This window comes from Schistocerca gregaria, chromosome 3 (assembly GCF_023897955.1).
Source record: "Schistocerca gregaria isolate iqSchGreg1 chromosome 3, iqSchGreg1.2, whole genome shotgun sequence".
In the NCBI taxonomy this organism is placed as follows: domain Eukaryota; kingdom Metazoa; phylum Arthropoda; class Insecta; order Orthoptera; family Acrididae; genus Schistocerca; species Schistocerca gregaria.
Window position 1 is genome coordinate 553,698,343 of NC_064922.1, and position 12,368 is coordinate 553,710,710.

At 42.4% G+C, this 12,368-nt stretch overlaps 1 protein-coding gene across 4 annotated transcripts in view; it reads left to right on the forward strand.

Annotated features, from left to right (window-relative positions):
• LOC126354266 (gamma-aminobutyric acid receptor subunit beta-like) overlaps positions 1-12,368 on the forward strand; it is a 298,711-nt gene that overhangs the window by 252,106 nt on the left and 34,237 nt on the right. The gene's annotated exons all lie outside the window — the stretch shown is intronic.

Here is a 12,368-nt window from a genome sequence, read left to right on the forward strand (position 1 = left end):
ACGACGGAAACCTTTATACACCACAAACTGTTCACCGCGCCTGCGCGAGAAGATAGCGCCTCCTGGCGGTAAGAAGACACGCAGCGCGCCAGTGGAGAAAGACGGCGGAAACGATAAATCGCATCAGGAAGGATCCAGAGATCGAAAAGAAGAACGTTTTTGTTTAATGTCCGACAACATCGGATTCCATATTTTGCTTAGAGGAAAACCTCTATCCCTGTTAATAATATTGCTTGCTAATCTGATTTCAATAGATTCTTTAAGAATACATTCCCAATAGCGAGAAGCAGGAGAGATCAATTGTGTCCTGTCGTACATCATTCTGTGTCCCTCGTTAAGGCAATGTTCCGCCACTGCAGATTTCTCGGGCTGGAGCAACCGAGTGTGCCGATGATGTTCCACACACCGGTCCTTAATCGTTCGAATAGTCTGACCAATGTACTTCTTTCCACAGTGACACGGGATTTCATATACACCGGGTTTCCTTAAACCCAAATTATCCTTAACTGAGCCGAGAAGGGCTCTAGTCTTGGCCACCGGCGTAAAAACACTTTTAATATCATATCTCCTTAGAATTCTTGAAATTTTAGATGATATACTTCCCGCAAAGGGTAAATAAGCAACAGCTACAAAAGTATCCTCTATAGGCTCGCGTGACGGACCAAACTGAAGAGCACGGCATATTTGTTGTTCCGTATATCCATTCTGTTTGAAAACAGTTTTCAAATGGTCAAGTTCTTCTTTCAAATGTTCCTCGTCAGAAATGGCATAAGCTCTTTTTACCAAAGTCCGCAAAACTCCACTACGTTGGTGTGGTGGATGACAGCTGGTCGCATGAAGATAACGGTCAGTATGAGTAGGTTTCCGATACACGCTGTGTCCGAAAGTCCCATCGTCCTTTCTTTCAACCAAAACATCAAGAAATGGAAGTTTGCCATCACTTTCAATTTCCATGGTAAACTGAATGCTCGGATGTAGACAATTAAAGTGATCCAAAAAACGATTCAAGGCATCAATTCCATGCGGCCAAACCATAAAAATGTCATCAACATATCTGAAAAAACACTTAGGTTTAAGAAACGAAGTTTTGAGTGCCATGTCCTCAAAGTCTTCCATAAAAAGGTTAGCGACTATGGGGGAGAGGGGACTCCCCATAGCCACTCCGTCAGTTTGCTCAAAATATACATCATTAAAAAGGAAATACGTCGAAGTCAACACATGACGACATAACTTGGTGGTTTCTTCATCTAATTTCTCACTGATTAGTGACAGGGACTCTTCAAGAGGAACCCGAGTAAAAAGAGAAATAACATCAAAGCTGACAAGCAAGTCAGAAGGACCAGAGTATAATGATTTTAATCGTCGAATGAAGTCAGACGAATTAGATATGTGATGTTCACATTTTCCCACATATGGCCTGAGAACCGAAGCTAAATATTTGGCCAAATTATAGGTAGGGGCGCCCAAGTTGCTGACAATGGGACGCAGAGGAATACCACTCTTATGTATTTTGGGTAAACCATACAATCTCGGAGGAACCGCCGCACCAGGATGAAGTTTCTTGATGACATCACTAGGTAAAGAGCTCTTCTTTAAAAGTGAGAGAGTCTTTCGTTTTATACAATCCGTGGGATCATTTTTGATTTTCCGATAGGCCGATTCCTGTAGCAAAAGATCCATTTTGGCAACATAATCCTCACGTGCGAGAATAACCGTGGCATTGCCTTTATCAGCCGGAAGAATGATTAGATCCCGATTTTCTCTCAGAGACCGAATAGCAGCCCTTTCACAAGATGGAATATTATTCCTTGGAGGTGGAGTTCGACGAAGTTTATAGGCAACCTCCTGCCTGATCTCTTCTGCCCTGTCCTCATGAAGGCGGGCCACAGCTTGTTCTACAGCACAAATAAAATCCGTAATAGGAGTCCTCTTGGGAGTAGGTGCGAAATTTAACCCTTTTTTTAAAACAGATAATGTAGCATCATCAAATTCCTGAGTCGTAAGATTAATAACCACCCGTTGACGGGTGTCGTCACCAGACATAATAGGAGAAACAGAGAGACGTTGGAACTTAGATGACTGTTTACCAGCAGCAATTTTCTGCACCGAGTCCGAAAAAGCCCATGAAGCGCTATCCACCCATTCCCATGATGTGGCAGACAGTCTCGAAGATATTTCCAGATGCAAATAAAATAAATCTTTGGATATAAAATCCAATCGTCGACGCGTAAAGCGAATACGTTCCCGTACCAATGCACGACTGGCCCGCTTCTTGATTTTGTTGGCCGCTTTTGTGTCAATATAATGATTAATTCTGGCAAATTTAGGGATAATACCCTCGTCCCGACATCTCAATAAAAACACAAGTGCACTCAGTAACTTCCCTTTCTTCTTGCGAAAATTATCCAACTTTCTAACAAGACTCACCATCTCCTCCCCGTAGAGGTTTTGGATGTGATTTCGTAGACTTTCCCGGCGTAATAACTGCTGATATTCTTCACGGGTTTGCAGCCGGATCATTTCGTCCTCCAGACACAATATTTCGGCGGACCAGCTGGCCGCCATCCTCAGGTGAGTTAATGCTGGTGCACTGCCTCGCCGGAACTGAGTTCCAGCCACAACGACGGAAACCTTTATACACCACAAACCGTTCACCGCGCCTGCGCGAGAAGATAGCGCCTCCTGGCGGTAAGAAGACACGCAGCGCGCCAGTGGAGAAAGACGGCGGAAACGATAAATCGCATCAGGAAGGATCCAGAGATCGAAAAGAAGAACGTTTTTGTTTAATGTCCGACAACATCGGATTCCATATTTTGCTTAGAGGAAAACCTCTATCCCTGTTAATAATATTGCTTGCTAATCTGATTTCAATAGATTCTTTAAGAATACATTCCCAATAGCGAGAAGCAGGAGAGATCAATTGTGTCCTGTCGTACATCATTCTGTGTCCCTCGTTAAGGCAATGTTCCGCCACTGCAGATTTCTCGGGCTGGAGCAACCGAGTGTGCCGATGATGTTCCACACACCGGTCCTTAATCGTTCGAATAGTCTGACCAATGTACTTCTTTCCACAGTGACACGGGATTTCATATACACCGGGTTTCCTTAAACCCAAATTATCCTTAACTGAGCCGAGAAGGGCTCTAGTCTTGGCCACCGGCGTAAAAACACTTTTAATATCATATCTCCTTAGAATTCTTGAAATTTTAGATGATATACTTCCCGCAAAGGGTAAATAAGCAACAGCTACAAAAGTATCCTCTATAGGCTCGCGTGACGGACCAAACTGAAGAGCACGGCATATTTGTTGTTCCGTATATCCATTCTGTTTGAAAACAGTTTTGAAAACAGTTTTCAAATGGTCAAGTTCTTCTTTCAAATGTTCCTCGTCAGAATTCTAAGGAGATATGATATTAAAAGTGTTTTTACGCCGGTGGCCAAGACTAGAGCCCTTCTCGGCTCAGTTAAGGATAATTTGGGTTTAAGGAAACCCGGTGTATATGAAATCCCGTGTCACTGTGGAAAGAAGTACATTGGTCAGACTATTCGAACGATTAAGGACCGGTGTGTGGAACATCATCGGCACACTCGGTTGCTCCAGCCCGAGAAATCTGCAGTGGCGGAACATTGCCTTAACGAGGGACACAGAATGATGTACGACAGGACACAATTGATCTCTCCTGCTTCTCGCTATTGGGAATGTATTCTTAAAGAATCTATTGAAATCAGATTAGCAAGCAATATTATTAACAGGGATAGAGGTTTTCCTCTAAGCAAAATATGGAATCCGATGTTGTCGGACATTAAACAAAAACGTTCTTCTTTTCGATCTCTGGATCCTTCCTGATGCGATTTATCGTTTCCGCCGTCTTTCTCCACTGGCGCGCTGCGTGTCTTCTTACCGCCAGGAGGCGCTATCTTCTCGCGCAGGCGCGGTGAACGGTTTGTGGTGTATAAAGGTTTCCGTCGTTGTGGCTGGAACTCAGTTCCGGCGAGGCAGTGCACCAGCATTAACTCACCTGAGGATGGCGGCCAGCTGGTCCGCCGAAATATTGTGTCTGGAGGACGAAATGATCCGGCTGCAAACCCGTGAAGAATATCAGCAGTTATTACGCCGGGAAAGTCTACGAAATCACATCCAAAACCTCTACGGGGAGGAGATGGTGAGTCTTGTTAGAAAGTTGGATAATTTTCGCAAGAAGAAAGGGAAGTTACTGAGTGCACTTGTGTTTTTATTGAGATGTCGGGACGAGGGTATTATCCCTAAATTTGCCAGAATTAATCATTATATTGACACAAAAGCGGCCAACAAAATCAAGAAGCGGGCCAGTCGTGCATTGGTACGGGAACGTATTCGCTTTACGCGTCGACGATTGGATTTTATATCCAAAGATTTATTTTATTTGCATCTGGAAATATCTTCGAGACTGTCTGCCACATCATGGGAATGGGTGGATAGCGCTTCATGGGCTTTTTCGGACTCGGTGCAGAAAATTGCTGCTGGTAAACAGTCATCTAAGTTCCAACGTCTCTCTGTTTCTCCTATTATGTCTGGTGACGACACCCGTCAACGGGTGGTTATTAATCTTACGACTCAGGAATTTGATGATGCTACATTATCTGTTTTAAAAAAAGGGTTAAATTTCGCACCTACTCCCAAGAGGACTCCTATTACGGATTTTATTTGTGCTGTAGAACAAGCTGTGGCCCGCCTTCATGAGGACAGGGCAGAAGAGATCAGGCAGGAGGTTGCCTATAAACTTCGTCGAACTCCACCTCCAAGGAATAATATTCCATCTTGTGAAAGGGCTGCTATTCGGTCTCTGAGAGAAAATCGGGATCTAATCATTCTTCCGGCTGATAAAGGCAATGCCACGGTTATTCTCGCACGTGAGGATTATGTTGCCAAAATGGATCTTTTGCTACAGGAATCGGCCTATCGGAAAATCAAAAATGATCCCACGGATTGTATAAAACGAAAGACTCTCTCACTTTTAAAGAAGAGCTCTTTACCTAGTGATGTCATCAAGAAACTTCATCCTGGTGCGGCGGTTCCTCCGAGATTGTATGGTTTACCCAAAATACATAAGAGTGGTATTCCTCTGCGTCCCATTGTCAGCAACTTGGGCGCCCCTACCTATAATTTGGCCAAATATTTAGCTTCGGTTCTCAGGCCATATGTGGGAAAATGTGAACATCACATATCTAATTCGTCTGACTTCATTCGACGATTAAAATCATTATACTCTGGTCCTTCTGACTTGCTTGTCAGCTTTGATGTTATTTCTCTTTTTACTCGGGTTCCTCTTGAAGAGTCCCTGTCACTAATCAGTGAGAAATTAGATGAAGAAACCACCAAGTTATGTCGTCATGTGTTGACTTCGACGTATTTCCTTTTTAATGATGTATATTTTGAGCAAACTGACGGAGTGGCTATGGGGAGTCCCCTCTCCCCCATAGTCGCTAACCTTTTTATGGAAGACTTTGAGGACATGGCACTCAAAACTTCGTTTCTTAAACCTAAGTGTTTTTTCAGATATGTTGATGACATTTTTATGGTTTGGCCGCATGGAATTGATGCCTTGAATCGTTTTTTGGATCACTTTAATTGTCTACATCCGAGCATTCAGTTTACCATGGAAATTGAAAGTGATGGCAAACTTCCATTTCTTGATGTTTTGGTTGAAAGAAAGGACGATGGGACTTTCGGACACAGCGTGTATCGGAAACCTACTCATACTGACCGTTATCTTCATGCGACCAGCTGTCATCCACCACACCAACGTAGTGGAGTTTTGCGGACTTTGGTAAAAAGAGCTTATGCCATTTCTGACGAGGAACATTTGAAAGAAGAACTTGACCATTTGAAAACTGTTTTCAAACAGAATGGATATACGGAACAACAAATATGCCGTGCTCTTCAGTTTGGTCCGTCACGCGAGCCTATAGAGGATACTTTTGTAGCTGTTGCTTATTTACCCTTTGCGGGAAGTATATCATCTAAAATTTCAAGAATTCTAAGGAGATATAATATTAAAAGTGTTTTTACGCCGGTGGCCAAGACTAGAGCCCTTCTCGGCTCAGTTAAGGATAATTTGGGTTTAAGGAAACCCGGTGTATATGAAATCCCGTGTCACTGTGGAAAGAAGTACATTGGTCAGACTATTCGAACGATTAAGGACCGGTGTGTGGAACATCATCGGCACACTCGGTTGCTCCAGCCCGAGAAATCTGCAGTGGCGGAACATTGCCTTAACGAGGGACACAGAATGATGTACGACAGGACACAATTGATCTCTCCTGCTTCTCGCTATTGGGAATGTATTCTTAAAGAATCTATTGAAATCAGATTAGCAAGCAATATTATTAACAGGGATAGAGGTTTTCCTCTAAGCAAAATATGGAATCCGATGTTGTCGGACATTAAACAAAAACGTTCTTCTTTTCGATCTCTGGATCCTTCCTGATGCGATTTATCGTTTCCGCCGTCTTTCTCCACTGGCGCGCTGCGTGTCTTCTTACCGCCAGGAGGCGCTATCTTCTCGCGCAGGCGCGGTGAACGGTTTGTGGTGTATAAAGGTTTCCGTCGTTGTGGCTGGAACTCAGTTCCGGCGAGGCAGTGCACCAGCATTAACTCACCTGAGGATGGCGGCCAGCTGGTCCGCCGAAATATTGTGTCTGGAGGACGAAATGATCCGGCTGCAAACCCGTGAAGAATATCAGCAGTTATTACGCCGGGAAAGTCTACGAAATCACATCCAAAACCTCTACGGGGAGGAGATGGTGAGTCTTGTTAGAAAGTTGGATAATTTTCGCAAGAAGAAAGGGAAGTTACTGAGTGCACTTGTGTTTTTATTGAGATGTCGGGACGAGGGTATTATCCCTAAATTTGCCAGAATTAATCATTATATTGACACAAAAGCGGCCAACAAAATCAAGAAGCGGGCCAGTCGTGCATTGGTACGGGAACGTATTCGCTTTACGCGTCGACGATTGGATTTTATATCCAAAGATTTATTTTATTTGCATCTGGAAATATCTTCGAGACTGTCTGCCACATCATGGGAATGGGTGGATAGCGCTTCATGGGCTTTTTCGGACTCGGTGCAGAAAATTGCTGCTGGTAAACAGTCATCTAAGTTCCAACGTCTCTCTGTTTCTCCTATTATGTCTGGTGACGACACCCGTCAACGGGTGGTTATTAATCTTACGACTCAGGAATTTGATGATGCTACATTATCTGTTTTAAAAAAAGGGTTAAATTTCGCACCTACTCCCAAGAGGACTCCTATTACGGATTTTATTTGTGCTGTAGAACAAGCTGTGGCCCGCCTTCATGAGGACAGGGCAGAAGAGATCAGGCAGGAGGTTGCCTATAAACTTCGTCGAACTCCACCTCCAAGGAATAATATTCCATCTTGTGAAAGGGCTGCTATTCGGTCTCTGAGAGAAAATCGGGATCTAATCATTCTTCCGGCTGATAAAGGCAATGCCACGGTTATTCTCGCACGTGAGGATTATGTTGCCAAAATGGATCTTTTGCTACAGGAATCGGCCTATCGGAAAATCAAAAATGATCCCACGGATTGTATAAAACGAAAGACTCTCTCACTTTTAAAGAAGAGCTCTTTACCTAGTGATGTCATCAAGAAACTTCATCCTGGTGCGGCGGTTCCTCCGAGATTGTATGGTTTACCCAAAATACATAAGAGTGGTATTCCTCTGCGTCCCATTGTCAGCAACTTGGGCGCCCCTACCTATAATTTGGCCAAATATTTAGCTTCGGTTCTCAGGCCATATGTGGGAAAATGTGAACATCACATATCTAATTCGTCTGACTTCATTCGACGATTAAAATCATTATACTCTGGTCCTTCTGACTTGCTTGTCAGCTTTGATGTTATTTCTCTTTTTACTCGGGTTCCTCTTGAAGAGTCCCTGTCACTAATCAGTGAGAAATTAGATGAAGAAACCACCAAGTTATGTCGTCATGTGTTGACTTCGACGTATTTCCTTTTTAATGATGTATATTTTGAGCAAACTGACGGAGTGGCTATGGGGAGTCCCCTCTCCCCCATAGTCGCTAACCTTTTTATGGAAGACTTTGAGGACATGGCACTCAAAACTTCGTTTCTTAAACCTAAGTGTTTTTTCAGATATGTTGATGACATTTTTATGGTTTGGCCGCATGGAATTGATGCCTTGAATCGTTTTTTGGATCACTTTAATTGTCTACATCCGAGCATTCAGTTTACCATGGAAATTGAAAGTGATGGCAAACTTCCATTTCTTGATGTTTTGGTTGAAAGAAAGGACGATGGGACTTTCGGACACAGCGTGTATCGGAAACCTACTCATACTGACCGTTATCTTCATGCGACCAGCTGTCATCCACCACACCAACGTAGTGGAGTTTTGCGGACTTTGGTAAAAAGAGCTTATGCCATTTCTGACGAGGAACATTTGAAAGAAGAACTTGACCATTTGAAAACTGTTTTCAAACAGAATGGATATACGGAACAACAAATATGCCGTGCTCTTCAGTTTGGTCCGTCACGCGAGCCTATAGAGGATACTTTTGTAGCTGTTGCTTATTTACCCTTTGCGGGAAGTATATCATCTAAAATTTCAAGAATTCTAAGGAGATATGATATTAAAAGTGTTTTTACGCCGGTGGCCAAGACTAGAGCCCTTCTCGGCTCAGTTAAGGATAATTTGGGTTTAAGGAAACCCGGTGTATATGAAATCCCGTGTCACTGTGGAAAGAAGTACATTGGTCAGACTATTCGAACGATTAAGGACCGGTGTGTGGAACATCATCGGCACACTCGGTTGCTCCAGCCCGAGAAATCTGCAGTGGCGGAACATTGCCTTAACGAGGGACACAGAATGATGTACGACAGGACACAATTGATCTCTCCTGCTTCTCGCTATTGGGAATGTATTCTTAAAGAATCTATTGAAATCAGATTAGCAAGCAATATTATTAACAGGGATAGAGGTTTTCCTCTAAGCAAAATATGGAATCCGATGTTGTCGGACATTAAACAAAAACGTTCTTCTTTTCGATCTCTGGATCCTTCCTGATGCGATTTATCGTTTCCGCCGTCTTTCTCCACTGGCGCGCTGCGTGTCTTCTTACCGCCAGGAGGCGCTATCTTCTCGCGCAGGCGCGGTGAACGGTTTGTGGTGTATAAAGGTTTCCGTCGTTGTGGCTGGAACTCAGTTCCGGCGAGGCAGTGCACCAGCATTAACTCACCTGAGGATGGCGGCCAGCTGGTCCGCCGAAATATTGTGTCTGGAGGACGAAATGATCCGGCTGCAAACCCGTGAAGAATATCAGCAGTTATTACGCCGGGAAAGTCTACGAAATCATAATCATCATTGGTAGATGTCAAAGGGCATCCAGAACAAGGGTCATCTTTAACTTCCATCCAGCCATTTTTAAACCAAGTGAATCATTCGTAACACTGAGCATGGCTTAAGCACTCATCATTTTAGGCTTCCTGCATCATTTGGTGTGTGTCTGTAAAGGTTTTCTTGAGTTTCACACAAAATTTAACACAGACGTGTTGCTCCTCTAACCAGCATCTCAGCATTTACATACTGTGAATCACAATGTTCTACTCAATGCAGCACTGAACAAGTAACAGACAAACAACAATGAAACTGCTGGAAATTACAGATGCTTGTGCAGAAATGCCAACGGCATTCACTCCAACACACCATTGGTGTGAAACTACAAATGTTCTGGAATTTCTTGAACAGACCTTGTACATACAGACATACTTAACAATATACATATAAGCTGTTAGTTAAAAAAAAATGAAGACAATGTTACAGCTTTCAGCTGTATACATTATAAGAATGTTGAATAAAAGAAATAAAGGCAAAGATTAAAATCTAAGCAACTTTAGCCCAGTATTTGGCTGTCATAATGGCTTCAGAGTTTGTTGACATTTGGTCATCAATGGTATGTCTTGCAGTATGTATCCTACATTGCTATAAGTACTCCATAGTTTGTTGAACATCATAGTCACAAAGTGTCAATGATGTAGGATAACCTCATTTCTACAAATTCTCTTTTGACCTTGCAACCCCAGTTCTGAGCCTGTTCAGAGTTCCTACATTCACCATTCTTCAGTGAAACCATCAGCTAGATTTTCTGATAATATCACCTAGAGGTGTTCAGACATCATCTCCGATATAGATAGTCAGGAACATGTCTGTAAGACAGTGTTGTCTGTTGTCCTCATGACACTTTTTCTGAGCATCAGTCAGGAACGAGGGGGATGGTGGCCATGTAATGGGTATTTATTGGTGGTCGGTACCTTGTACCATTCTCTGTATGCAGCTATCTCACATCTCTTGCCTAGGGGGCAATTTCAGCTTAATGCTACTGTTTATCCCATGGTGCATGTTTCTGACTTTGAGTAATTAGTTTGCATGAATTATTAAAAGTGATATCCACTTGGTTAGTGTGGCTAGAATTATGCCAAACAAGGCTAGCATTTTCACCTGCAGTGCAACACAAAGACAAATTTGCTGTTTTTGCTGTTGCATCCCAGGATGGAATTTTCTGCAATATGTTGTTTTATTTTTCACTCATACAATGCTGCTTGAAAGTCTGTGCACAGTCAAGAGTGATCCCAAGATATTTGGGCTAAAAACTGTGTTCCACTTGCACTACTTTCCAAGTCATCTGAAATTTCCTAAGAGCCTGACTGTCACTCAGACAGTGTTTTTGCTGGGATCTGGTATTAACTGGTTCTTACAGCAGTATTTGTTTAATTCCTTCAAATCAGTATTAAGATTTAGTTATGCCTATTCAAAGGCCTCACTCTGAGAACAGATGGTGAGATCATTGACATGGATGAAACTTCATGTGTTATTAGGCAAAGGGATAAATATTAAATAACAGAGAACCAAGAAAAACTGCCCTGGGGAAATTCTCTGTTTTGTACCCTCTGTTAACTGTGCTGATCTTGAAATGTTATGAAAAACCTTATAATTTGTAGGAGATCTATAATTATTTATGTAAGAAGGTGATTTTTAGTTATTCCATACATTTGTGGCAGGAGTATTTGGTTGATGATCATGTCACAAGCTGCTGTTAGATCAATAAATGCTAACTCAGTGATATTTTTGTCTCAAAACCATATCAGTATGCTGGGTTAGATTTAATACCTGTGCTTCTGAGTCCTTACCTGTTCTAAATCCAGGTTTCTGTGGGATTATGAGAGATTCATCTGCTTTTAAGAGTCAGTTATGTGTCATTCTTCCAAAGATCTTTTACACGAGACATAGAAGTGAGATTAGTAAGTAACTCCTTGGGTCTTCAACTTGTTTACCTGGCTTCAGAAAGGCAAATACAAGAGGTTTCCTACACAAGTTTGAGATCCAACAAAATTGTTGAGACAATTTTCAAAGAAACATAGGAGACAGTCATGCATTTCTGGACCAAGATGTTTTATTTGTTTGACAGTTATTTCATCTAAGCCAGCAGCAATGCCAACTTCAGCACCTGATATTGCCCACTTGGGTTGCTCTTGAGCAAATAGTTAAGACAGATCATTTAATTACACATCCAAACATTTGGATAATTTAGTTGAAGACTTATGAATGTGACCATCTGGTTTACCATTCTTAACAGTTTGATCAGCAGAAATGTGGCATATACAGATCTCTTAACCAGGTAATTAAATAATCTCCTCAGCAGTCTCCATGCCCTTTGACTACTTCTGGTCATATCTACGAGGGGGTACCTAAAAAAATAACATTGCCATAGGAGGAGATTGTGTAGTATGCATTTCTGTCCTAGGAGTGTATAATGCAAGTCATTGCCAGTTCTGTGCCACCTGTGTTGTTGACCTGGCTTATCTGCAGTGATTGTTTTTACTAGCACCACTTTGTTCTAGTTTTGTTTTCGTATGATGGGATGTGTAAGTGAACAATGTGTGGTTATGAAATTTTGTTTTCTACTCAGTAAAAATTCTGCTGAAACTGCTTTAATGTTGTAAACAGCTTACCAAGATAACACTATGAGAAAAACTCAAGAATACAAGTGGTTTGCTCAATTTAAAAATGGCAACATGTTAATTGAAGAGAAACCTCATTCTGGATATAATGCAATTTCCACTCTACAGCACAGTGTGCGCTGATATGAAACTTCCTGGCAGATTAAAACTGTGTGTCGGACCGAGACTTGAACTCGAGACCTTTGCCTTTCGCGGGCAAGTGCTCTACCAACTGAGCTACCCAAACATGACTCACGCCACGTCCTCACAGCTTTAATTCCACCAGCTGTGAGGACAGGGTGTGAGTTGTTCTTGGGTAGCTCAGTTGGTAGAGCACTTGACTGCGAAAGG